The sequence below is a fragment of the Schistocerca nitens genome, chromosome 7 (genome assembly GCF_023898315.1).
Source record: "Schistocerca nitens isolate TAMUIC-IGC-003100 chromosome 7, iqSchNite1.1, whole genome shotgun sequence".
NCBI classification, from domain to species: domain Eukaryota; kingdom Metazoa; phylum Arthropoda; class Insecta; order Orthoptera; family Acrididae; genus Schistocerca; species Schistocerca nitens.
This window is the reverse complement of record NC_064620.1, coordinates 594,799,885-594,825,599: the sequence shown is the minus strand read 5'-3', so window position 1 is coordinate 594,825,599 and position 25,715 is coordinate 594,799,885.

Genomic DNA, 25,715 nt, shown 5'->3' with positions numbered 1-25,715 from the left:
AACATGAATGTAACAGTTGCCTGAAATCTTACGAATGTTTTGCTACCTCGGAGAGGCAAAAGTGTCCTTCCTGTTTGCTCATTTAGGGTTTTGAGTAGCTGCTGTGCCATTCCTAAGAAATATTAACCCTGTTCACACAAAAGAAATCGTAAAACGATATCGTTAATTCCATAGTAATTTACAGCTTCACTGTGCGTGATGAGTGCAGTAACTTTTCCTGGATGAGAGTTGTTTGATAATGTGAAACAGTGGCAACAGGTTGTCCGGAGGCGACGATATTCGGTCCATATGAATCACGGTAATGGTTGCTACACGACACCTTTTGTCACCTCCTTTTATGGATCACTTCCTCTGTTGCTAGTAAAAGCGATTAACATCATATATTGACGGGTGTTCCATCTTACTCCTCCGTTAACGTATTGACACCCATTCTCTTACACCTTATATCCATCAAACGAAAACAAATCTGAAGAATTGGATCACATTGCTAGGAGGTAAGCATTTGTTTCACTTGCTTTAAAATTATTGATGGAACGTTTTCACAATGTTGTAGGGAGATGCAGCACCGGTGATGAACTACCTACAGCTGAAAATGTTGTGTAGGGAAAATAACGATATCTGTGTACTCAAATAACAGCTGAGCCCGTTTATACGAGACACTAATGTTTAATTTTCGCGTGATAACTTACTCCATAGGTAGCAATGCCTGATCAACACAGCGTAAACAACTTTCTCGACTGTGGACATCCAGAATGTAGAGCAAAGTGTGTGGTTTTCTCTTGCGAATTCTACGACGGGTGTATTGCCAAACTTGACTTCTTTCACGAATGAATTATCACTCTGCAGCGGAGTGTGTGCTGGTATCAAACTTTCTGGCAGATTGAAACTGTGCACCGGACCGAGACTCAAACTCGGGAACTTCGCGTTTCGCGGGCAAGTGCGCTGCCAATTGAGGAACCGTAGTACGACGTTCGACTGCTCCTCACAGCTGTACTTCCGCCTGTACCTTATCTCCAAATTTCCAAACTTCACAGAAGCACTCCTGCTGACCTTGCAAGGCTAGCATTCCTCGAACAAAGGATATTAAGGGGATATGGTTTAGCCATAGCCTGGAGGATTGTTTGCAGAATGAATTTTCACTCTGCAGCGGATTGTGCACTGATGTGAAACTTTCTGGCAGATTAGAACTGTGTGGCGGACCGAGACTCGAACTCGGGACCATCGTCATTCGCAGTCAAGTGCGCTACCAACTTTTTTTTTATCATCGTTGCTCCAGAGAATGACGAACGTACTCTCCTGTTTCTTTCAATCTTTTTTGTTTTTTTAAGAATTTACCTCAGACAGAAATGGAGATTTCGGGCATGCCAATCGCCTAAGAGCTAATATGTGTCCAAGACACAAAACGCTATTCTAAAGGCACTAGCCATGCGCCATGCACTCGTGAATAAACAAATAAATGCTCTGAAAATTGAAACACAGACGTTATGTGAATAAAGAAAAACCTTGAGGATATACCTCTTTCATTTAGAATAATAATATTTGCTATTAATCATATTCCTTCTGTAATGCGAGAAGGCAGTAAGACACTACTACGTACGTAGACAGCGCTCTTTGCTTTGTCACACTGTGTTCAACACTGCCGGCAAATAGCCACCCATCTGGGCCTTCTATTTTCTTTGCTAGGAAATGTTTCGCGTACTCTTGCATGAGGTCGTATTGAAATTCGACTAGAGATTTGCTCTTCCTTCCCAAGCAGAACTCTACGAACTTCATGATAGCCAGTTTATGCCGTGTCCATGGCCATACCTCGTTAGCGACACCACAAGTAAAACGATGAAGCAGAGTCTGACAGTGCAAGCGTTGGTCAATATTTGACAGGCCGAGACGCTCATTTGTGCTTATGGTGTTGTACAAAGCGCAATACCACGTTGCTCTTACATGGGACGGTAGGGTTGTAAAATGAATGTTTTGCCAAACTCGACTCAAAGTGATTGTGGGGAATTTCTTCGCTAATTTGCTTAAACACTTATCTTCCGTAAGTACTTTATAAACTTCCTTGCTTGTGTAGTTCCTTACCCTTTTTCGGATGTAACTGTTCTCAATAATATATGTTGTAATATGCGACAACCTATAATTTATATGACTGGCACCCTGTTGTCTGGAGGAGACACTGCATTCATAACGTAAGCTGTGAGATTTACAGCCGGCCGCTGTGACCGAGTGGTTGCCGGCCGAAGTGGCCGCGCGGTTCTGGCGCTGCAGTCTGGAACCGCGAGACCGCTACGGTCTCAGGTTCGAATCCTGCCTCGGGCATGGATGTGTGTGATGTCCTTAGGTTAGTTAGGTTTAACTAGTTCTAAGTTCTAGGGGACTAATGAGCTCAGCAGTTGAGTCCCATAGTGCTCAGAGCCATTTGAACCATTTTGAACCGAGTGGTTCTAGGCGCTTCAGTCTGGAACCGCGCGACAGCTACGGTCGCAGGTTCGAATCCTGCCTCGGGCAGGGATGTGTGTGATGTCCTTAGGTTAGCTAGGTTTAGGTAGTTCTAAGTTCTAGGGGACTGATGACCTCAGCAGTTAAGCCCCATAGTTCTCAGAGCCATTTGAAACATTTTTTGAGATTTACATCACCTGCTGTTTGGGCCGTTGCCGTCCGAGATATCAACAGAGCTCTGCATTTGACTCTGCTAGAGCAGATTCAATTCGTTTCCCGATTGTTGAAGACAAAGGGAAAATACTTGCGAGATAGCACACCTTAGGAAGTATAGAGAGATTTATCAGCGTGATTTTTTGTATCGTATCTAGAGAACGGGTTGAATTCTCTCGTAATATTCCCCGGAGACTTTTGAGCTTAATTTTCCATTTCCAGGCCGCTGTCTTGACACGACATTTGCTAAATCGTATCCCCAGAAGTTTAATGGTATCCGCTTGTTCAACTGGTCCTGTTTCAACGAATCCTACCCTCTGCCTAAATGTAGAATGCTAGATTTACTTACATTAATTTTAGCTCCAGAAGAATAAGTATATGTCTGAATCACGTCCTGTATCTTCATAACATCTGTCGGTTCAGTCAGATACACGGCCAGGTCATCAGCGTATCATCTGCAGACAAATTTGTCAATTCCAATTTCAATTCCAGGGAGCCTGACAAGTAATGATCGTAGAAGATGTTCGATTGATAATGAGAACAGCAGCATCGAGAGGGGGCAGCCCTGTCTTATCGATGCTAGGATGGGAATTCTCGCTGTGCATTGTCCATTGACCAGAATTCTTGAAGTTTCATTAGTGTGTAATCTCCTGATGATATCGATGAAAGAAGGTTTACTTCCCATTTTCGACATGACACGTAGCAGGTAGTTGTGACGTACACTGTCAAACGCTTTGTCCATGTCTAACGACATGATAGCCACTCTGCAGTTGGACGCCGAGGCGACAGCCGTTATATCCCGGTATTCTTCCAGCGCTTGCTGTATTGTCCTCCTTGGGACTGCACACGACAGATATTGACCGATGAGGCGACCAGCAATGGTGTTCAATCGACGAAGCAATATCGTAGCAACTGTCTTGCAGTTAGCGTTTAAGAGCGATATAGGACGCATGGTTTTCAAGTCATCACTGCATGCACTTTTAGGAACCAGCACTATAAGCCCTTCTAAAAACTCATAGGGAATAGTGGAAGACGTACGTAGTTCGTCCAACACTCCAGTCAGCAGACTACCGAGTAAATTCCAGTACTTTAGGTAAAACTCTACATGTAACCCATGGGGTCCATGGGGTTTCTTCCACGGGCTTCCTTTCAGCGCTTCGTACAATTCTTCTGTAGTGATAGGAGCTTTCAGTTCTACGTTTTCTGCATCCGTCACTGTCGAATCAACGCAGTTTAAAAAGGCCTCAGAATTTTCGTTGTCGCCAGTCTCCCCTTCATCATACAGTCTCGTGAAACAATCATGGGCAAACTTACTGATGTCCTGCTGATGGATAAGTTGGATTCCATCATCATTTCGGAGAGAACTTATGTGCAGCCGGCGTCGTCTTTTGAATTCGGCCAGAAGATAGAAAAGCGCAGTTTTTTCATTCTCAATGCCGCTGTTGTCTCTCGATATTATTTTAACTCCTTCTATTTGCAGGCGTTTGAGAGCAGTTATTTTCGCATTGATCCGTTTTATTCTCATGGTGTGACGTGATACATTGGCGCTATCTGCGTATTCTTCCCTTAGGCACTGATAGTAGAATTCCTATGTGTGTCTTTCCAATTGTTTCTTTTCAAAAGCGTAGCGTTTGAGTAAAGTTCGTATTTAAGTTTTGCATGTGGTACCCTGCATTCCATTTTAGTTCTGTAGCGCCGCATATTGCTTAGTCACATTTCCCAACCTCGCGTTAACTCGTGCTCAAGTCCAGTGCCCATCAGATGTTAGATATTGAATTTCCAGACACCCCCACCCCGAAATCTCCTTTGCCTGGGCATGTTAATTGTAGCCACAACTGCCAAAAGGTCAGAAAAACTCACTGGAGAAGCTTCAACGACGAGAACACTGATTTTTGGGCGAGGAGAGGCGCAGATGCGGTCTGTTCTACTCATGTAATGGCTAGTAATGTAAGTAAACCCTCGCTTCGCTCTTGACTTGCTTTGCCAGGTGTCAATGAGGTGCAGTTCGCTCATTAAATCTCCAGTTCCAGGCATGTGTTAGGACTGGGCGTTTGGTCGGCGGCGGAAAGAACACGGTTAAAGTCTCCAACAAGGATGATGTTCTCGTTCGCGGGAGTGATTAACTCAACTGTACTTTCCTTGAAGAAGGTAGATCTCTCCAGTCTGGCTTGCGAACCGAACGGAGCGTAAATATTAATAAGCTGAGCTGTGTCTGTTTCGACAGAAATTCCTCTTCCACTTGTTAATTTTTTCACCTCTAGATATAATCCCGTCATTGAATAATGTGGTAGTGCCGGTTTCAGGTCCTCCATTGGGAATAGCGTTGTATCCTGCGATATGTTCCACTCTGCCCGAACACACTTTTGCAACATGACGATGTCTATATCGAAAGCATATATAAAATCTCGTACGAATTCAATTTTTGTCAAACTAGTGATTCTGTTAATGTTAACTGCAGCTATGCTGTACGATTGTAGATCAGGGCTACTACACATTTCTGTCAGGCTTCGATTCACAGTTGTATATTAATAGATCTTCCATGTCTGCATCAGTTCCACCGAGCTTCAAAGGCTCGCGTCCGTCATCGTGTGTTGCCGGCGGATTACACTCCTCCATATCCTCATGCCAAGGAGAGTTGTCCTGTGGTGTTTCAGACACGTCCATACTGTTCGGAGCGAGACTGACAGTACGGCGATCACTTTTGAAACGCCTGGTTAAATCCGCAGGACAGAACAAGTAGTTAGAACTGTGGAATGGGGCCAAAAATGAGAGGCTGTCAGTTACACTCGAACAAATATAACTTTATTTAGTTGCCCAAGCATTACAGCGAAAATTTCGAGCTTATCTATCAAGTGAATATGTCACACAATCTTATGGCTTAAGGGCACAGCCTCTTTAATTTTAAAACGGATGAAGACCCATGATTTAAAACACAACTACAATAAATTTTCAAAAGATAGAAGGCCCAAACAATCTAAGATTTAACAAGCAAGGAATTTAAATTTTAAGATGACTGAACGCCCATGATTGAAAAGCACAACTACAATAAATTTTCAAAAGGCAGAAGGCCCAAAGATTTAGCCAAAAAATATTTTAAATGAGGCTGAAGGCCCAAACAGTGCAAGACTTGACAAGTAAGGAAGTTTCAATTTTAAAACGGCTGAAGGCCCATTATTTAAAATCCAACTAAAATCATACAAACTCAAACCATTGGCTATGAGCCATTAAAGTACACAATCAAACACCAATAAGAAAAGGCAGTACAGCCACCGGCGCTCAGAAGTTTCCGGATGTCGGTCTGCACTTGAAATATTAACGTTCGCTTAGAGGAGACAGGTAGTCGGTCCAACTATATCCGATCCGCCTGCAACCTAACCAAGAGACAGTCAACGGACCCACCGACAAGACGACTTGTTTTCCACCCGACCAGTACACAAGGAACACCAGTGCCAAAACGTAAAAGGCGTAGCCGCCCACAACCAAGTACGCATAGGCTGTCAAAACTACACACACGTGTTGGACAACTACAACACGGTGAGGACAGGACACTGCCTGAATTTTACGTCAGCGGGCAGGGCAGGTAGGCGGAACGCTAACGGCCACAAGGCAGAAAATTCCGCTGGTGCACTTGGACTTCAAATAACAAAAATACAGTTAAACTCCACCGGATGGTGGCCAAACTTTCGCCAACTCGAACACTCGCTGTTGCTCACGGGAATACTCCCAACAGTCAACCATGTAAACCAGCGGCACAATGCGAACAGACTGGCTTCGTTAATTAAATCACCACTCAACTTGGATGTCCTGGGTCGAAGAGCCACGAACCTCGTAGCAGTCGGAACAGCTCCCACACACTCAGACACTGTGTAGAGACCACCAGTTGGCGCGGCCCACTGCGCAGCTCGGAGATTTCCTGGCTGATCCACACCAACCGACCGACTACCGCACACCGACTAGCCGGAAACTATAAGCACCAGAACAAAGACAGTACAAGGTGCGAATATCGATACACACCGCTGCTGCCACACGTAGAAAGGAAGAACCACAGCATAACAGCCGTAACAGCGGGAAACCAAACGCAGAGTAACAGTCAAGGTTTAAACCAACGCATAAGCCGGGGCCAGCACGGCTCAACAATGTTCTGTGCCAAAAGTCGCTGATTCGCTGCTTTGCGATGTGTTACGAGACGTTTCTACAGAGACAGTAGATTCAGCGTCTGCTGCTTGCGATGGGGGGTCTCGTGTTGGACGGAGTCTCTCTCCTCCTATTCCTCGTGCCCTGCTTTGGGGTGTTGTTGCCATTGCCTGGTTTTGAATACCGACTTCCTTATACTCCTCCCATGCCCATGGTTGGCTCTCCGTGGTTCTTTCTTCCCCCCGGTGCGTCTGTAGGTTGGTTGTTTGCGGTTGCTCGCCTTTTTGAACCATTTCGGTGTTTGTGGATTCCTCTAATTTTCCTGTTCTTCGATCAGACAGTATTGCCCTTCTTGATTTCTTCTACATTTGTTGATGTTCTTCCTGGCTGTCCGATGCCAAGTCATGTGGTTTCTGCCGTACGTTCTGCGCTTTTTTCTCAAGGTTGGTGCAATTTTTTAAGCTCCTTGATAGGCAATCCTGCGTTTATCGCTTTTATTTTCGTTGGTGGGGCTTACTCGTGTTTCGTCGTTTGTCATCTGTGCTTCATTTCGTTCGAAGACTGCTTCTAGTCGTTCGGAGATACGGTCGTGCCAATGTCTGCCTCGCCGCCTCGTTCAGTGTCAATAGATGAGCTGTGACTGTATCTTCTAGAGTTTCTTCTGCAGTGGTCTTTCTCATTCGAGTGTCCTCAGCGACGTGGCCCATAGTGTTACCAAAAACTCCCTGATGTCGTAGTTGGGGTTCCACGAGCTGCTGCGACGTACGTTATCGGTAGCTGTGACCTGGTGGGTGGAACAGGCAGCTCCCTCGCCTGTAGTTGCTTCACTCGGCGCTGCAGAAACTGAGCGCGTACGTGTCCTGTGAAGCCACATCGAGCACATGTTCTATGCTGCCCCTCATAGATAACAATCACCCTGTATCCACAGATGTTAACACAGGGGGGAATTGCTTTATCAAGTCAGTGGTAACCTGCCGCATACCGTTTAAGAGCGGGAATTTGTGTGCACCGGACCACTTCTCAGCAATGTTACTTAGAATGGTGCCATATGGCTTCAACATTCCATTAATCTGCTCCGAGGTTATTTCATACGGTAGTTCGAAAAGTCTAATACTTCTGATTCCAAGTCCAGCATGAGTTACTTTAACTTTACCAACATTGCCGTCAGAACGTTTGAACTTGAAGTTGTTTCCATATAATTCTACAATTTGTTCTCGTTTTTCGGGATTCTTTGACTTAAGATAGACACTACCACTACTGATAGACAGATAAATTCCAATTATATCCTCAGCTGTTAAATTAACTACTTCTTCCAGAAAGTCCTCTACTTCGAACGATTTAGGTAGTGCACAATTATTGTGAAACATAAGCTTCAAAGTATCTTTCCTTACAGGTTCTGCCTGCCGGCCGGTCTGGCCGAACGGTTCTAGGCGCTACAATCTGGAACCGCGGGAGAGCTACGGTCGCAGGTTCGAATCCTGCCTCTGGAATGGATGTGTGTGATGTCCTTAGGTAGTTAGATTTAAGTAGTTCTAGGTTCTAGGGGACTGATGACCTCAGATGTTAAGTCCCACACTACTCAGAGCCATTTGCACCATTTTTTATGAACATTAAGTTATCACCATGTCTAAGAGAAACTAGGATAACTACATGCGTGTACGGTTATGAAAACATCTAAAAAGACCTGAGGACAGCAGCATACCACAAACTAACAACGTTTTAAATTGTTCAACCGTGCCTGTTGGCCCAAATAGCCGTTTCAAAAAAAAAAACATAAATAATTAAAGTTTCTGGTTTCAGCTCATCATGTTCTCATCATGTAAACTTCATCATACTCATATACCAAATACTAATATTTTGACAGCATCAGACTGTTTACATACTCCAGAATGAAATTTTCACTCTGCAGCGTAGTGTGCACTGACATGAAACTCCCTGGCAGATTAAAACGGATCGAGAGTCGTGCTTGGGTAGATCAGTCTATAGCGCAATTCCCAGCGAAATACATGGGTCCCGAATTTGAGTCAGGTTCCACCACACAGTTTTAATACCAGCGCACACTCAGCTGCAGACTGAAAAATTCATTCTGGAAGCATTACTCAGGCAGTGACTAAGCCACGTCTCTTTCTTCCAGGACTGCTAGTTCTGCAAGGTTCGCAGAAGAGCTTGTGTGAAGTTCGGAAGGTAGGAGACGAGGTGTTTCAGAACAGAAGCAGTGAAGGGCGGTCGTGAGTAGCGGGTGTACAGCTCAGTCTGTAGAGCACTTGCCTACAAAAGGCAAAGGTCACGAGTTCCAGTCTCACTGTGGCACGCAGTTTTAATCTGCCAAAATGTTTTGTTTACGTATTGATATTAATTGTATGATTTGTTTGCGTTCTTCGTTCTACTTGAGAAAATCTCGCGAACCGTCCCGATTTGTGTCGTACTTGTCTTTGGCCACATGAAACACGCTCAGCCTGGCCCATAATACACAGTTTACATTCACTCGTGTTCAGAAGAAAAAGAACACCTTGAAGGACTAGAGATAGGACGTATGTATTCTGTAGTGTCGGCAGACTTGCCAACACTACGCACACTAATTGAAAGAGGCGGCCAAGATGCACGCGCTAACTCACGAAGGATGGAGTGAGGTCTGAAACAGGAGACTTAATGAATGTGATAAAGAAAATACGTATCTATGGAATATACTTAACTTTTAATACATCCTTGTATACATCGTTCTTGATGAGACATCTGGAGATTGTGGCGATACAAGTGACTCTTTATATACAAGCTATTTAAGGCTAATGGCGCCTTGCTAAGTCGTAGCCATTAACTTAGCTGAAGGCTATTCTAACTGTCTCTCGGCAAATGAGAGAAATGGCTTCGTCCGTATAGTCGCTAGCAACGTCGTCGTACAACTGGGGCGAGTTCTCGTACGTCTCTCGAGACCTGCCGTGTGGTGGCGCTCGGTCTGCGATCACACAGTGGCGACACGCGGGTCCGACATGTACTAATGGACCGCGGCCGATTTAAGCTACCACCTAGCAAGTGTGGTGTCTGGCAGTGACACCACATATTCATTGGACACATATATTAGAATGTTCTGCAGAAATGATTACCATTTTAGTCACCCGTGTTCAGCATAAATCCTGTCGCCCAGTAGGCAAAGGGTCCTCCATGGGCCTGATAACTTGTTCCATACACGATGGCATCGACGCGTGTAAGGCGTGAATGGCATCCTGTGATACAGTTATTCACGCTGCATTCACCTGGTTCCAGAGTTCATCTGTTGTGATTGGCAATTGGTCACAGTGCTGCACCTGTCGTTCCACCATATCCCACACATTCTCGATTAGCGAGAGGTCTGGTGATCCGGCGGGTCAGGGAAAAAGGCTGACATCCACGAAGGCATGCGTTCTTGTAGCTACATGTGGTCGGGCATTGTCTTGCTGAAAAATGGCGCCTGGGATGATGTGCAGAATGAGTAGGTCTACGGGTCGCAGGATGTCATTCACTTAGGTCACACTGGTCACAGTGCGATGGACACGCATCAACTGTGAGTTGTACCCAATGACACCCGCACCATTAGGACCTGAGTTGGCGCTGTATGTCTTGTGCGAATGCAGTCATTGTGATGCCGCTCTCCCGATATGTCGGCATCATTTTCAGAGAAAGAAAACCTGGACTCGCCGAAAACACTGTCTGATAGCATTTCTGCCCACAGTGATGTTGTACCGTGCAGCATTGCTGCGTTTCTGCACATTAGGCAAAGTTAAGTGGAGAAGTCGACGACGCGCACGTCATTGTCACCCCTGATAGTGTGCGACGTTCCACAGTTCCACCGTTGCGCCAGAGCTGGGGAAGACGCAGGTCTGCCCTGCAATGTTATTCGGATGAGGTGTTGAACTTCTCGGGAAGTTCTGGCCATCCGTGAAGCATTCTGCACACACCCGTCGCGCCCGCATGTCGTGGTCGTGCGGTAGCGTTCTCGCTTCCCACGCTCGGGTTCCCGGGTTCGATTCCCGGCGGGGTCAGGGATTTTCTCTGCCTCGTGATGGCTGTATGTTGTGTGCTGTCCTTAGGTTAGTTAGGTTTAAGTAGTTCTAAGTTCTAGGGGACTGATGACCATAGATGTTAAGTCCCATAGTGCTCAGAGCCATTTGAACCATTTTGAACACACCCGTTGCACTGCCGAAACACTTCGTCCCACATGGGCAGCAATTTCCAGGATAGCTGCATCACATTCCCTCACGCAAATAATGCGCCCTCTTCCAAACTCACTGATTTGAGGGTACGGTTCGCCCACTCGTCTGCAACGCTTCCTGCACGTCTGCTCAAATCGCACAGATCCAGTATCTTCGATTTACAGCAAGAACATTTTACCGATAGGTGGTGTTGCCCCGCGTTATCCATGTTGACCTTGAAACATCGGGCCGACAAGGTCCAAGTGCTAATCATTTCTGCAGAGCATACTGATGTATACGTTCTGTGAATATGAACGTCCTCACTCTAGTCGTTCAAAGTGTTCTGAAAGTACTCGTATATTAGCTTAGTGTTTCGTTCAGAGGTTGCAAAAGTTGTCTCTCGTGACGTACCTGCGCTACGAAGTTACGGCAGTAGTTTCACACCTACTGATGGAACAGGCAACCAAGAGAGGTGCCCCAATGGCTAGCACATTGGACTCGCATTAGGGTGGACGACGGTTCAAACCCGCGTCCGGCCATCCTAATATAGGTTTCCTGTGATATACGAGTACTTTAATCGGCTCAGGAGAAAGCCTTGATGGTTCCTTTGAAAGGGTACGGCCGGTAACCAGACCCCATCCTAACTCGTGCTCCGTCTCTAATGAGCTCCCCCACCTCACTCCTCCTCCTCGAACATGTAGTGATGCAAATAAATTAAATCTCAGTGGTAATGCTTGAAAGTTCCTTTAATCACTCGCACGTAGTTACTACTCCACCTTTTTAGAGTGGATGCTTTGTGTATGTTTAATATGATGTTACATGAGCGTATAGGATCGGTAGTGAGAATGAAAGAGGAAGGAGGCGTATAAAATTCTGTAGTAAACTTTAGCACTTAATAGTAAATACTCTGTTCAAGGATCACAATCTGAGGACCTATACTTGGAAAAGCACGGGAGGCCGGGGAAGAAACGAGCTAGTTTAGATCAAGGTCAAATAATAATTCAGAAATCAAAATTTCGATCGTAATTTGCACTTAAGAACGAGTGTACACTCAGATCAGTATTTTTAATGATCAGTATGAAAATAAGTGGAAGTTGAAAACTGAGAGTGATGAGGAGCAATTGGAGACCTCTAGGCAGTTCATTTGAAGAGGAATGAAGCTCAGCAAAGAAACATTGACACAAGGAAGATTAATGGGATACCGAAAGAAATACCTCAAATGATCGTCGAAATAAAAAAGTACAAAAATGCACAGGAAAGACAGGATATGACAATACATAGCCGGCCGGAGTGGCCGAGGGGTTCTAGGCGCTACAGTCTGGAACCGCGCGACCGCTACGGTCGCAGGTTCGAATCCTGCCTCGGGCATGGATGTGTCTGATGTGCCTAGGTTAGTTAGGATTAAGTAGTTCTAAGTTCTAGGGGACTGATGACCACAGCAATTAAGACCCATAGTGATCAGAGCCATTTGACAATATACACTCAAGAGCCGAAGAAACTGGTACACCTGGCTAATATCGTGTGGAAGCCCGTGAGCACGCTGAAGTGCCACAACACGACGTGGCATGGACTCGACTATTGTCTGAAGTAGTGGAAAATTGGAAATTTCTCGTACGGACTATGTGGGACCAAACTGCTCAGGTCATCGGTCCCTAGGCTTACACACTACTTAATCTAACTTATGCTAAGGACAACACAGACACCCATGCCCGAAGGGGGTCTCGAACTTCCGATGGCGGGTGGAGGGGGCAGCCGCGCGAACCGTGAGAAGGCGCCTGAGAACACACGGCTAACCCGCGCGGCCTGAAGTAGTGCTCAGGGAATTGACACCATGTATCTTGCAGAGCTGTCCGAAAATTCTTAAGAATACGAGGGAGTGGAGATCTTTTTATGAACAGCACGTTCCAACGCATCCTAGATATGCTCAACAATGTTCATGTCAGAGGAGTTTGGTGGCCAGCGGAAGAGTTTCCTGGAGCCACAGCATAACACTGCTGCCACCAGCCTACACCCATGGTGGGCTGCACATTTCGAGCCACCGTTCACCTCGATGCCGGCGTTTGTGGAGACGACCATCGATATAGTGAAGCAAAATATGTGATTCACCCGAGAGCCGACACGTTTCCATTGATCGAAGGTTGAATCCAGATGTTCCCGCGCCCAACGCAATTGTAATTGGCCATGTCGTTGGGTCAAAATGTGAATGTGGTCTGTCTGCTGCGGATATCCATGTTCAACCATGTACGATGAACGGTGTGCTCCGAAACACTTGTGCGTGCACCAGCAATGTGCTCTTTCAGCAGAGGTGCCGCAGATCACCATCTATCCTACTTTAGACAAACCCCGGAACCCCACGTCCCACCATTTAGCGCCTAATGGTAGTTTCACTGTCCTACCTCTTGCAGATGCTCACAACAGTAGCAAGTGAACGTTCGACCAGCTTCGCCGCTTTCGAGATACTCGTTCACAGGTTCTGGGTTATCATAAACTGTCATTTGTCAGCGTTGCTTATCTCAACGGATTTCCCCATTGGCAGACCGTATCTTCCCTGTGGTGTTCCCTAGTCCGTGTCTGCTCCACTTACATACTTTTGTTACCGCGTCACGTGCCCGCAGCGCTACCAGATAGCATCCAACGTCACGGATATGCAGTGGTCATAACGTTGTGCCTCATTAGTCTACAAGCCCGTGTACGTCACTTTGCGATAAACTACACGTTCCAGACTACCATCACCTTTGTGAAGAAAAAAAGAAAAAGAAAACACACAATAATGGAAGACATCTTATAACTACACAGGAAACATTAAATTTCGATGGACGTAATTTAATAGTTTAAAAATTCGTCAAATTCATCCTCTCCACAGGGCCGCACTACAAACGTGCGACATAATCAGATCGCCAACTACTGTTGTTTTCGTGCTAGTGTAATCCAGCACTTTCCCCTTGAAGTCCTCCACAGTTTGATTGGCCAGCCGTGACTAAACCGTCAATCAGTTCCGAAAATTCGCTATAAAAAAGTGTCAAGGTCAGAACGCGTCTGAACAATTCTGTGACCTCTTTGTCGATACTTTAGCTACAAAGAGATAAAGATTCTGAAAGGGAACTCTGGATTATTGAGGAAACTCCACCAAAGCTTCAGTTTATTGATTCACATGGAAGATGGCCAATACGTACGCGGCCGAAATATCAGGTGGTGGTTTCTACGATTTCACATCTCAGACCTAGTTTATCATTCACAGCACCACGAGCAGATGAACATACATTATCCTACCATTTTTCACAGTTCCATTTTCACACATTTAAAGAGCCGTGATGCGGAAGAAGCGATTTCCCTCCGGAGAGTACGCCTCTCTAGTATGAAATACACTTGTCCGTATGGGAAAAGTGGATGTCATTCTCAATAAGACAAGCCGATCAACAAGAGACAATGTGAAGATTACACCACAGCGTAAACAATATAGAGCAGCTGCTTTCTCTGCTGCACGTATTTGACGAAAGAATGCACACAAACTTTCAAAAAATGGTTCAAATGGCTCTGAGCACTATGGGACTTAACTTCTGAGGTCATCAATCCCTTAGAACTTAGAGCTACTTAAACCTAACTAACCTAAGGACATCACACACATCCATGCCCGAGGCAGGATTCGAACCTGCGACCGTAGCGGTCGCGCGGTTCTAGACTGTAGCGCCTGGAACCGCTCGGCCACTCCGGCTGGCACACAAACTTTCAGAAAGACTTTGATGAAAGAGATGAAAAGAGCAAGTTTCCAGTAAGATGAAATAGTAGAATTAGCTTCATGAATGACACGGAGACTGAACTTCCCGAATGATACCCACCACAAGAAAGAGAGCCAATAGGTGCCCAACTGGAGAGGGATATTTTGTGGATCCTGAACAGACGATGAACATGCCTTGTATCTGTAAAGAAAAACGTCCAAAAGTGAGAGTTACTAAATGACAGTGACATTTTCTGTCATTGCGGTGGGGAGTAGGATATGGCACACATATTAGATTGTTAGCTTGTTTTGCCAGTTATTATTTGTGCACTCCTGAAGATGTGTGGCTGGGAAACAATTCAGCTGAAATTAATGGAGAAGATGACAAGGGTCAGGCATCATCCACACATGAAAATGTAAAGTAGGTTAACGAATAACAACCTGCTCCAAACAGGGAAAATGACGTTTTATCGACCGCACGCAATTCCATCAGCGAGATGAAATAAAGAAGTCGCGTTCAGTTCGCTATGGGACATTTTCAAGACTACTCAAGATCTGATTTATAACTGTCTCTCCGTGCCACTGAGGAAACTCTCGGGAAGTTATATTGTTTTGCTCTTTACGGAGACGAAGACAGCATGGAGGACACTTTGCGTTCATTGGGTCTTTGAATGATATGGTTTAGTGACGAGCTCTACTATATATAATTAGCTGCCTTAACAACAGGCATAAGCATTTGCTTATTATTGCGAAAAAATATACTGAAGTCAAACTTATCTACTACTGTGCATGAGTGCATGCTTTTAGTCCTGTTAACTTTCGTGGTCGACACAATTAAAAGCCAAAAAGTTAAAAACAGTACTTGTTGCGCTAATACACTCCTTACTGCTCAGTTAGCTGAGTAACCTGTCGTCATGGTCCGCAGCTCGTGGTCTCACGGTCGCAATCTCGCTTCTCGAGCACGTGTTCCGGGTTCGATTCCCGGCGGGGTCAGCGATATTCACCTGCCTGGAGATGACTGGGTGTTTGTCTTGTCCTAATCATCATCAAGATGCAACGGCCTTTATCAAGACCACCCCTTGCGACGATCTCGATAAATATTGAGGGATTCTCTAGTCATAAGAGTGTTTTATTAGCAGACATGTGCTATAAGCATAAATGCGACGTATTGTTGGTGCAGGAAACACACCGGGGAGCCACCAGCCACAGACCTAAAATAGCAGGAATGGATTTGGCCATTGAAAGATCTCACGACAAGTATGGGACTGCGATTTTCATCAGACCCGGCCTCAACGTAACATCAGCCGCAATGAGAGAAGTAAATAACATTGAAGTACTTACCATTCGCGCCCACAAGTTCTCTGTGACGTCTGTGTACAAACCACCAGATGTGGACTTTGTTTTCCATGAACCAAACAATTTTACAAATGACCATATTAATTTTGTCATGGGCGATTTCAACTGCCATGGTGAAGCATGGGGATATAATTAGACTGATGAGAATGGTGTACAGCTTGAAACCTGGGCTGACACTAACGACCTACATCTCATTCATGACCCAAAACAGCCAGCATCCTTCAACAGCAGAAGACGGAGAAGGGTATATAATCCTGACAACATCTTTGTGAGTAGGAAGTTGGCAGCACAGTGCATGAAGCTTGTTGAAGAACCTATCCCAAGTACACAACACAGACCCGTCGTTTGTGTTGTGAATGCCATGATTAAACCAGAGGAGGTGCCTTTGCGAAGACGTTTTAATTTCAAAAAGGCAGACTGGCAGAAATTTAAAGAGCAATTGGACGAAGCCCTCTCTGCTGTACCGTTCCCTACTGGCGTGCTGGCGCTCTACTTTACGCCGTATGTTCACGTTCTCCTTCCGTCTAAGCCAGTCTCCTCTTCCCACTCTCTTTGTCCATTTTCTCTTCTTTTTTTTCTGTCCGTCTCTTTGCCTTCCCCCTATCTTTCCATCTCCTCCACTTCCCTTTATCTGACATTACTTCGTCTGTCTCTTTCTGTACACCTCCCCCTTGCTCTTTACCTGACCATTTATTCCAACCCCTTCCTCTGCCCATCTCCCCCTCTTCACTTTCTGACCTATTCCCCTTCCCCTCCCTGTCCATTTCCTACTGCCCCATCTGTCTCCATCTCCTCCCTCTATTTCTCTGTCCGTTCATCTACTTCTACCATTCAACTCTCTCCACACTATCTCCTCTATCCACATCGGAGTTTCTTGCCTCTTACTCTCACAGTATTCTTCTCAGAGTAGTTTGTGCACCAATTTGGTTAAAATGCATCCAGCGGTTTAGGAGGAGCATTTTACCCGAGACATTGCCCGCTTACGCACGTCACATATATTTCACATGTCTTTAACATTTATCTCACATACCTGTACTCATAGTTCCCCTGTATCTCTAGCTAAGTTCGCCCTGCAGTTTCCTTTTTACTCTGCTAAATGTTTATGACATCGTATCTCCTGACTGTTGGTCGCACAATGATACATTCAGTAGTGTAAGTAAATACTGTCTGTAAAATGTGTGGCGAATACAGTTAGTAGTAGTGAAGTAAAAATTTAAAAAGTCGTGCTTCATGAGGCAGTTTTACAGCATGAACGGCGAAAATGTAGAAATCGATAAACTTTGACGATTTGTGGGGGTTTTCAGGGAGAAAATGTTTCGTACAGGTCTGAAGTTTTGTGTAAAGTATGTTACAAGTCATCGAGTGCTCTCATTCTGAAATACTGGCTGAATAAAGTCTGGGTATTGCCACGTTGTGGGCTACACTTCTTTTTCACCCTCATTCCCACTTTCGATAGATAGAGGGTTCCTACCAGAACCGCGATTCTTTCCAGGAAGGTAACTGATCAATGTACCAAGTATTGCTGATACCGGTCTAGCGGTTTAGGAGGAGCTGTGGAAAATATATACATACATTTTTATAATATGTATGGAAACAGAATTTTGTGTTCCCATATTAATAGATCAAAGAGTAACTGAAGAAAAGATAGTTTCGTAGTGTTGTATTCCAATACTGGCCATTATAATTGATGCACCACGAAGATGACGTGCTACAGACGCGAAATGTAACCGACAGGAAGAAGATGCTGTGATATGCAAATGATTAGCTTTTCAGAGCATTCACACAAGGTTGGCGACGGTGGCGACACCTACAACGTACTGACATGAGGAAAGTTTCCAACCGATTTCTCATACACAAACAGCAGTTGACCGGCGTTGCCTGGACAAACGTTGTTGTGATGCCTCGTGTAAGGAAGAGAAATGCGTATCATCACGTTTCCGACTTTGATAAAAGTCGGATTGTAGCCTATCGCGATTGCGGTTTATCGTATCGTGACATTGCTGATCGCGTTGGTCGAGATCCAATAACTGTTAGCAGAATATGGAATCGGTGGGTTCAGGAGGAAAAATACGAAACGCCGTGCTGGAGCCCAACAGCCTCGTATCACTAGCAGTCGAGATGACAGGCATCTTATCCGCATGGCTGTAACGGATCGTGCAGCCACGTCTCGATCCCTGAGTCAACAAATCGGGACGTTTGCAAGACAACAACCATCTGCACGAACAGTTCGACGACGTTTGCAGCAGCATGGACTATCAGCTCGGAGATCATGGCTGCGGTTACCCTTGACGCTGCATCACAGACAGGAGAGCCTACGACGGTGTACTGAACGACGAACCTGGGTGCACGAATGGCAAAACGTCATTTTTTTCTGAAGAATCCAGGTTCTGTTTACAGCATCATGATGGTCGCATCCGTGTTTGGCGACATCGCAGTGAACGCACATTGGAAGCGTGTATTCGTCATCGCCATACTGGCGTATCATCCGGCGTGATGGTATGGGGTACTATTGGTTACACGTCTCGGTCACCTCTTGCCCACATTGACGACACTTTGAACAGTGGACGTTTCAGATGTGTTACGACCGGTGGCTCTACCCTTCATACGAAACATTACATTTCAGCAGGATAATGCACGACCACATGTTGCAGGTCCTGTACGGGTCCTTCGGGATACAGAAAATGTTCGACTGCTGCCCTGGCCAGCATATTCTCCAGATCTCTCACCAATTGAAAACGTCTGGCCAGTGGTGACCGAGCAACTTTCTTGTCATAATATGCCAGTCACTACTCTTGATGAACTGTGGTATGGTGTTGAAGCTGCATGGGCAGCTGTACCTGTACACGCCATCCAAGCTGAGTTTGTCTCAATGCCCAGGCGTATCGAGGCCGTTATTACGGCCAGAAGTGGTTGTTCTGGGTACTGTTTCTCAGGATCTATGCATCCAAATTGCGTGAAAATGTAATCCCACATCAGTTCTAGTATAATATATCTGTCCAGTGAATAGCCGTTTATCATCTGCATTTCTTCTTGGTGTAGCGATTTTAATAGCCAGTAGTGTACATTTTCCTCAGCCATGCAAAGAGACGGCTCGGTACCTGATTGTGTGAAAGAAAAATAGGTATGAAACACGTGGCTTTATATTATCCTATCCAGATAATAACACCATACCATACAGACCATTCTCTGTTGAAGCAACGAGAAGGAGGTTCATGTAATACCACGTTGACTGTTCCCCATTTAATGCGACCAGTAGTCTCTCGTTTCTGTGAACACACCGTAGAATGATATCGAACGGATAATTTTGGGTCTGAAAAAGACGGCGGTCTGTGATCACTGAATCAGCATTGCATTCCGTCGGCGGGGTCCCTCTTTACGCACCCTGCATCAGCGCTCAGTTTTGTTTCAATTACCCACCCGGCTTCGATCCCCGGGGCAGCTCATTACGGCGCGGCATTTAATTCGCGCGGCCGGCCGGCGTAATCCGCTAATAGCCGCTGTCGCACGCGCCGCTGTCAGCGGCCTCCTGCAGATTTCCAGTTCCATCCGGCGTAATGCGGCAGCGTGGGCGGGGCGGCATGTCGCCTGCAAAGCCGGTGGGCGGCGGGCGCTGCCACGCGTCAGCGCTGACTACTGTGCGCGCGGAGCGGGCGCGCCTGCTGCGATACGATTATACATCACGTCCGCAGCGCCGCTTTGGCTGCGGTGGGCACAATGCAAACTATGGCTCGCACGTCTCCCTCTACCTGTCACGCTGCGTGTGGCTGCCACTGTGTTGCGTACAATGTGAGACTGAATTTAGACTACATTTAATGCAGTGTCCCTTTTGAAGTCCTTTGGTAGTAAGATCCTTGTCGAAAGGGGTTGTAAGGGTACAGATATACACTATTTGATCAAAAGTATCCGGACACCTAGCTGAAAATGACTTAAAAGTTCGTTGCGTCCTCCATCGGTAATGCTGGAATTATGTATGATGTTGGCCCACCCTTAGCCTTGATGACAGCTTCCACACTCTCAGGCATACCTTCAATAAGGTGCTGGAAGGTTTCTTGGGTAATGACAGTCCATTCTTCACGGAGCGCTGCACTGAGGACAGGTATCGATGTCGGTCGTTGAGGCCTGGCACGAAGTCATCGTTCCAAAACATCCCAAAGGTGTTCTAAAGAATTCAGGTCAGCACTCTGTGAAGGGCCAGTCCATTACAGGGATGTTATTGTCATGTAAGCACTCTGCCACATGTCGTGCATTAAAAATAGGTGCTCGATCGAGTTGAAAGATGCAATCGCTATCCCCAAATTCCTCTTCAGGAGTGGGAACCAAGAAGGTCCTTGAAACATCAATGTAGGCTTGTGATGTGATAGTGCCACGCAAAACAACAAGGAGTGCAAGCCACCTTTATAAAAACACGACCACCCCATGAACCATGGACCTTGCTGTTGGTGGGGAGGCTTGCATGTCTCAGCGATACAGATAGCCATACCGTAGGTGCAACCACAACGGAGGGGTATCTGTTGAGAGGTCAGACAAACATGTGGTTCCTGAAGAGGGGCAGCAGCCTTTTCAGTAGTTGCAGGGGCAACTGTCTGGATGATTGACTGATCTGGCCTTGTAACATTAACCAAAACGGCCTTGCTGTGCTGGTACTGCGAACGGCTGAAAGCAAGGGGAAACTACAGCCGTAATTTTTCCCGAGGACATGCAGCTTTACTGTATGATTAAATGATGATGGCGTCCTCTTGGGTGAAATATTCCGGAGGTAAAATAGTCCCCCATTCGGATCTCCGGGCGGGGACTACTCAAGAGGACGTCGTTATCAGGAGAAAGAAAACTGGCGTTCTACGGATCGGAGCGTGGAATGTCAGATCCCTTAATCGGGCAGGTAGGTTAGAAAATTTAAAAAGGGAAATGGATAGGTTAAAGTTAGATATAGTGGGAATTAGTGAAGTTCGGTGGCAGGAGGAACAAGACTTTTGGTCAGGTGATTACAGATTTATAGATACAAAATCAAATAGGGGTAATGCAGGAGTAGGTTTAATAATGAATAAAAAAATAGGGGTGCGGGTTAGCTACTACAAACAGCATAGTTAACGCATTATTGTGGCCAAGATAGACACAAAGCCCATGCCTACTACAGTAGTACAAGTTTATATGCCAACTAGCTCGGCAGATGATGAAGAAATTGATGAAATGTATGACGAGATAAAAGAAATTATTCAGGTAGTGAAGGGAGACGAAAATTTAATAGTCATGGGTGACTGGAATTCGTCAGTAGGAAAAGGGAGAGAAGGAAACATAGTAGGTGAATATGGATTGGGGGGAAGAAATGAAAGAGGAAGCCGCCTTGTAGAATTTTGCACAGAGCATAACTTATTCATAGCTAACACTTGGTTCAAGAATCATAAAAGAAGGTTGTATACCTGGGAGAATCCTGGAGATACTAAAAGGTATCACATAGATTATATAATGGTAAGACAGAGATTTAGGAACCAGGTTTTAAATTGTAAGACATTTCCAGGGGCAGATGTGGATTCTGACCACAATCTATTGGTTATGAACTGCAGATTGAAACTGAAGAAACTGCAAAAAGGTGGGAATTTAAGGAGATGGGACCTGGATAAACTGAAAGAACCAGAGGTTGTAGAGAGTTTGAGGGAGAGCATAAGGGAACAATTGACAGGAATGGGAGAAAGAAATACAGGAGAAGAAGAATGGGTAGGTCTGAGGGATGAAGTAGTGAAGGCAGCAGAGGATCAAGTAGGTAAAAAGACGAGGGCTAATAGAAATCCTTGGGTAACAGAAGAAATATTGAATTTAATTTATGAAAGGACAAAATATAAAAATGCAGTAAATGAAGCAGGCAAAAAGGAATACAAACGTCTCAAAAATGAGATCGACAGGAAGTGCAAAATGGCTAAGCAGGGATGGCTAGAGGACAAATGTAAGGATGTAGAGGCTTGTCTCACTAGGGGTAAGATAGATACTGCCTACAGGAAAATTAAAGAGACCTTTGGAGAGAAGAGAACCACTTGTATGAATATCAAGAACTCAGATGGCAACCCAGTTCTAAGCAAAGAAGGGAAGGCAGAAAGGTGGAAGGAGTATATAGAGGGTTTATACGAGGGCGATGTACTTGAGGACAATATTATGGAAATGGAAGAGGATGTAGATGAAGATGAAATGGGAGATAAGATACTGCGTGAAGAGTTTGACAGAGCACTGAAAGGCCTGATTCGAAACAAGGCCCCGGGAGTAGACAACATTCCATTAGTACTACTGATGGCCTTGGGAGAGCCAGTCATGACATAACTCTACCATCTAGTGAGCAAGATGTATGAGACAGGCGAAATACCCACGGACTTCAAGAAGAATATAATTATTCCAAGCCCAAAGAAAGCAGGTGTTGACAGATGTGAAAATTACCGAACTATCAGTTTAATAAGTCACAGCTGCAAAATACTAACTCGAATTCTTTACAGACGAATGGAAAAACTGGTAGAAGCCGACCTCGGGGAAGATCAGTTTGGATTCCGTAGAAATGTTGGAACACGTGAGGCAATACTAACCTTACGACTTATCTTAGAAGAAAGATTAAGAAAAGGCAAACATACGTTTCTAGCATTTGTAGACTTAGAGAAAGCTTTTGACAACGTTAACTGGAATACTCTCTTTCAAATTCTGAAGGTGGCAGGGGTAAAATACAAGGAGCGAAAGGCTATTTACAATTTGTACAGAAACCAGATGGCAGTTATAAGAGTCGAGGGGCATGAGAGAGAAGCAGTGGTTGGGAAAGGAGTGAGACAGGGTTGTAGCCTCTCCCCGTTGTTATTCAATCTGTATATTGAGCAAGCAGTAAAGGAAACAAAAGAAAAATTCGGAGTAGGTATTAAAATTCATGGAGAAGAAGTAAAAACTTTGAGGTTCGCCGATGACATTGTAATTCTGTCAGAGACAGCAAAGGACTTGGAAGAGCAGTTGAACGGAATGGACAGTGTCTTGAAAGGAGGATATAAGATGAACATCAACAAAAGCAAAACGAGGATAATGGAATGTAGTCAAATGAAATCGGGTGATGCTGAGGGGATTAGATTAGGAAATGAGACACTTAAAGTAGTAAAGGAGTTTTGCTATTTAGGGAGTAAAATAACTGATGATGGTCGAAGAAGAGAGGATATAAAATGTAGACTGGCAATGGCAAGGAAAGCGTTTCTGAAGAAGAGAAATTTGTTAACATCGAGTATAGATTTAAGTGTCAGGAAGTCATTTCTAAAAGTATTTGTATGGAGTGTAGCCATGTATGGAAGTGAAACATGGACGATAAATAGTTTGGACAAGAAGAGAATAGAAGCTTTCGAAATGTGGTGCTACAGAAGAATGCTGAAGATAAGATGGGTAGATCACGTAACTAATGAGAAGATACTGAATAGGATTGGGGAGAAGAGAAGTTTGTGGCACAACTTGACTAGAAGAAGGGATCGGTTGGTAGGACATGTTTTGAGGCATCAAGGGATCGCAAATTTAGCATTGGAGGGCAGCGTGGAGGGTAAAAATCGTAGAGGGACCTAGAGATCAATACACTAAGCAGATTCAGAATGATGTAGGTTGCAGTAGGTACTGGGAGATGAAGAAGCTTGCACAGGATAGAGTAGCATGGAGAGCTGCATCAAACCAGTCTCAGGACTGAAGAGCACAACAACAACAACAACCATAACGCCACCGCCTCCGAATTTTACCACTGGCACTACACACTCTGGCAGATAACGTTCACCGGACATTCGCCATACCCACACCCTGCCATCGGATCGCCACATTGTGCACCGTGATTCGTCATTCCGCACAACGTTTTTCCACTGTTCAATTGTCCAACGTTTACGCTCCTTACAACCAAGCGATACGTCGTTTGGCATTTATCGCCGTGATGTGTGGCTTATAAGCAGCCACTCGACCATGAAATCCAAGTTTTCTCACCTCCCGCCTGTCATAGTACCTGCAGTGGATTCTGATGCAGTTTGGAATTCCTGCGTGATAGTCAGGATAGACGTCTGCTTATTACACACTACGACCCTCTTCAACTGTCGGCGATCTCTGTCAGTGAAGAGACGAGGTCGGCCTTTACGCTTTTGTGCTGTACGTGTCCCTTCACGATTCCACTTCACTATCGCATCGGAAACAGTGCATTTAGGAATGTTTAGGGGTGTATAAATTTCGCGTACAGACGTATGACACAAATGACACCCAATCACCTGACCACATTCGAAGTCTGTGAGTTCCGCGGAGTGCCCCATTCTGCTCTCTCACGATATCTAATTTCTACTGAGGTCACTGACATACAGTACCTGGCAGCACAATGCACCTTATATGAAAAACGAATGTTTCTGTAGGTTTCCAGGTAATTTTCATCACATACTGCAGATGCCCCTGTGATGCGTGAAGTCTTTCCCCTACCCACCTCAATTAGATCCAGTATCACACAATGTGCGGGGATGTCCTCTCGGCTAAACCTCGTAGGCAGTTAGTCTCACGCGTAGTGCCTAATACCGTAATGCGTGTTGCCGGCACTGCCCGGAAGCCTGCTTTACACAGGGCAATATCAGCACCCGTATTGTACCAACACTGTTGAGTCTACCAGACTGAACAGTGTTGGCAGGACGTAATTACTGGTATCTGCTTCAGGACATTGTTCTGCGAATTACGTCAAATACAGTAGCACAGTTGTCATCCTTTAATGTCCAAATATTTCAGAATGTGTGTGGTTTAGAACAATGAAAGAAAGTCTGCCATCACTGATTGTAGCTTTAGTCTTCATTTCCATAAAGAAAATGTACAAGTGCCATTTAAATAGACGGAGCTTTGTCTCATTTCTGGAATATATGAGGTTACAGAGTTAGGTGTGGCACCATGTGTATACAGAAGCAGTGAAAAAACTTGTAAGCGTTTAGCAGGATGGACTGCACTGAGAAATCATTGATGAGAAAATTGGCAACTCTGCCCAGTTTTTGACTTGATTAGCACTGCAATTATCCAATCAGACCGTAGTGCGCCCAAATTCTTGGGATCCCAGAAACAATTAGTGTCAGTTGTCCTCATAGCGTAGACGACAGCGCACCACACTGCTGAGCTTTTTGCTCGGGTTCGATTCTTACCACCGTCCCGTATCTAGTATTTTAATGCTATCTTGCTCTCCGGCGCTTCACTTGAATTTGGGCGGGCTACGGCCCGATTGGCCAACTTCCATACTACGGAAACAACGGCAGTTGCTACGGAACACCGAACCAAAGGTACTAACGGAGAAAGTAGAGGGCGGGATGTGTTAACCACAGCAAATACATGTGCACAACGCTCAGTATGCACTCGGAAGTTCATGCAGTAAGGTGTTCGACGAAGGTTGCCGTGGAACTGATTAGTGTGAAATTCCGTGCGGCATGGCAACATGTCTGTAAAACATAATTTCAAAGCTTACGATTGTGAACGAGCAGTCGGACGGCTTCAAGCCGGTGAAAGTGTCACTAGTGCGGCCACAGTAACGGGTGTTTCCGGAAGTGACGTCTCGCGATTAAAAACGACCGCTGAAGGTGGAAATGCTATACAAAAGCATGCCGGTGTTAGTAGACGGAGCACCACACTGCAAGAAGGTAGATATGTAGCCCTAGGCAGACTGCTGCACCCTTCTCTACCAGATCACTGCGAGGCGATTAAATCAG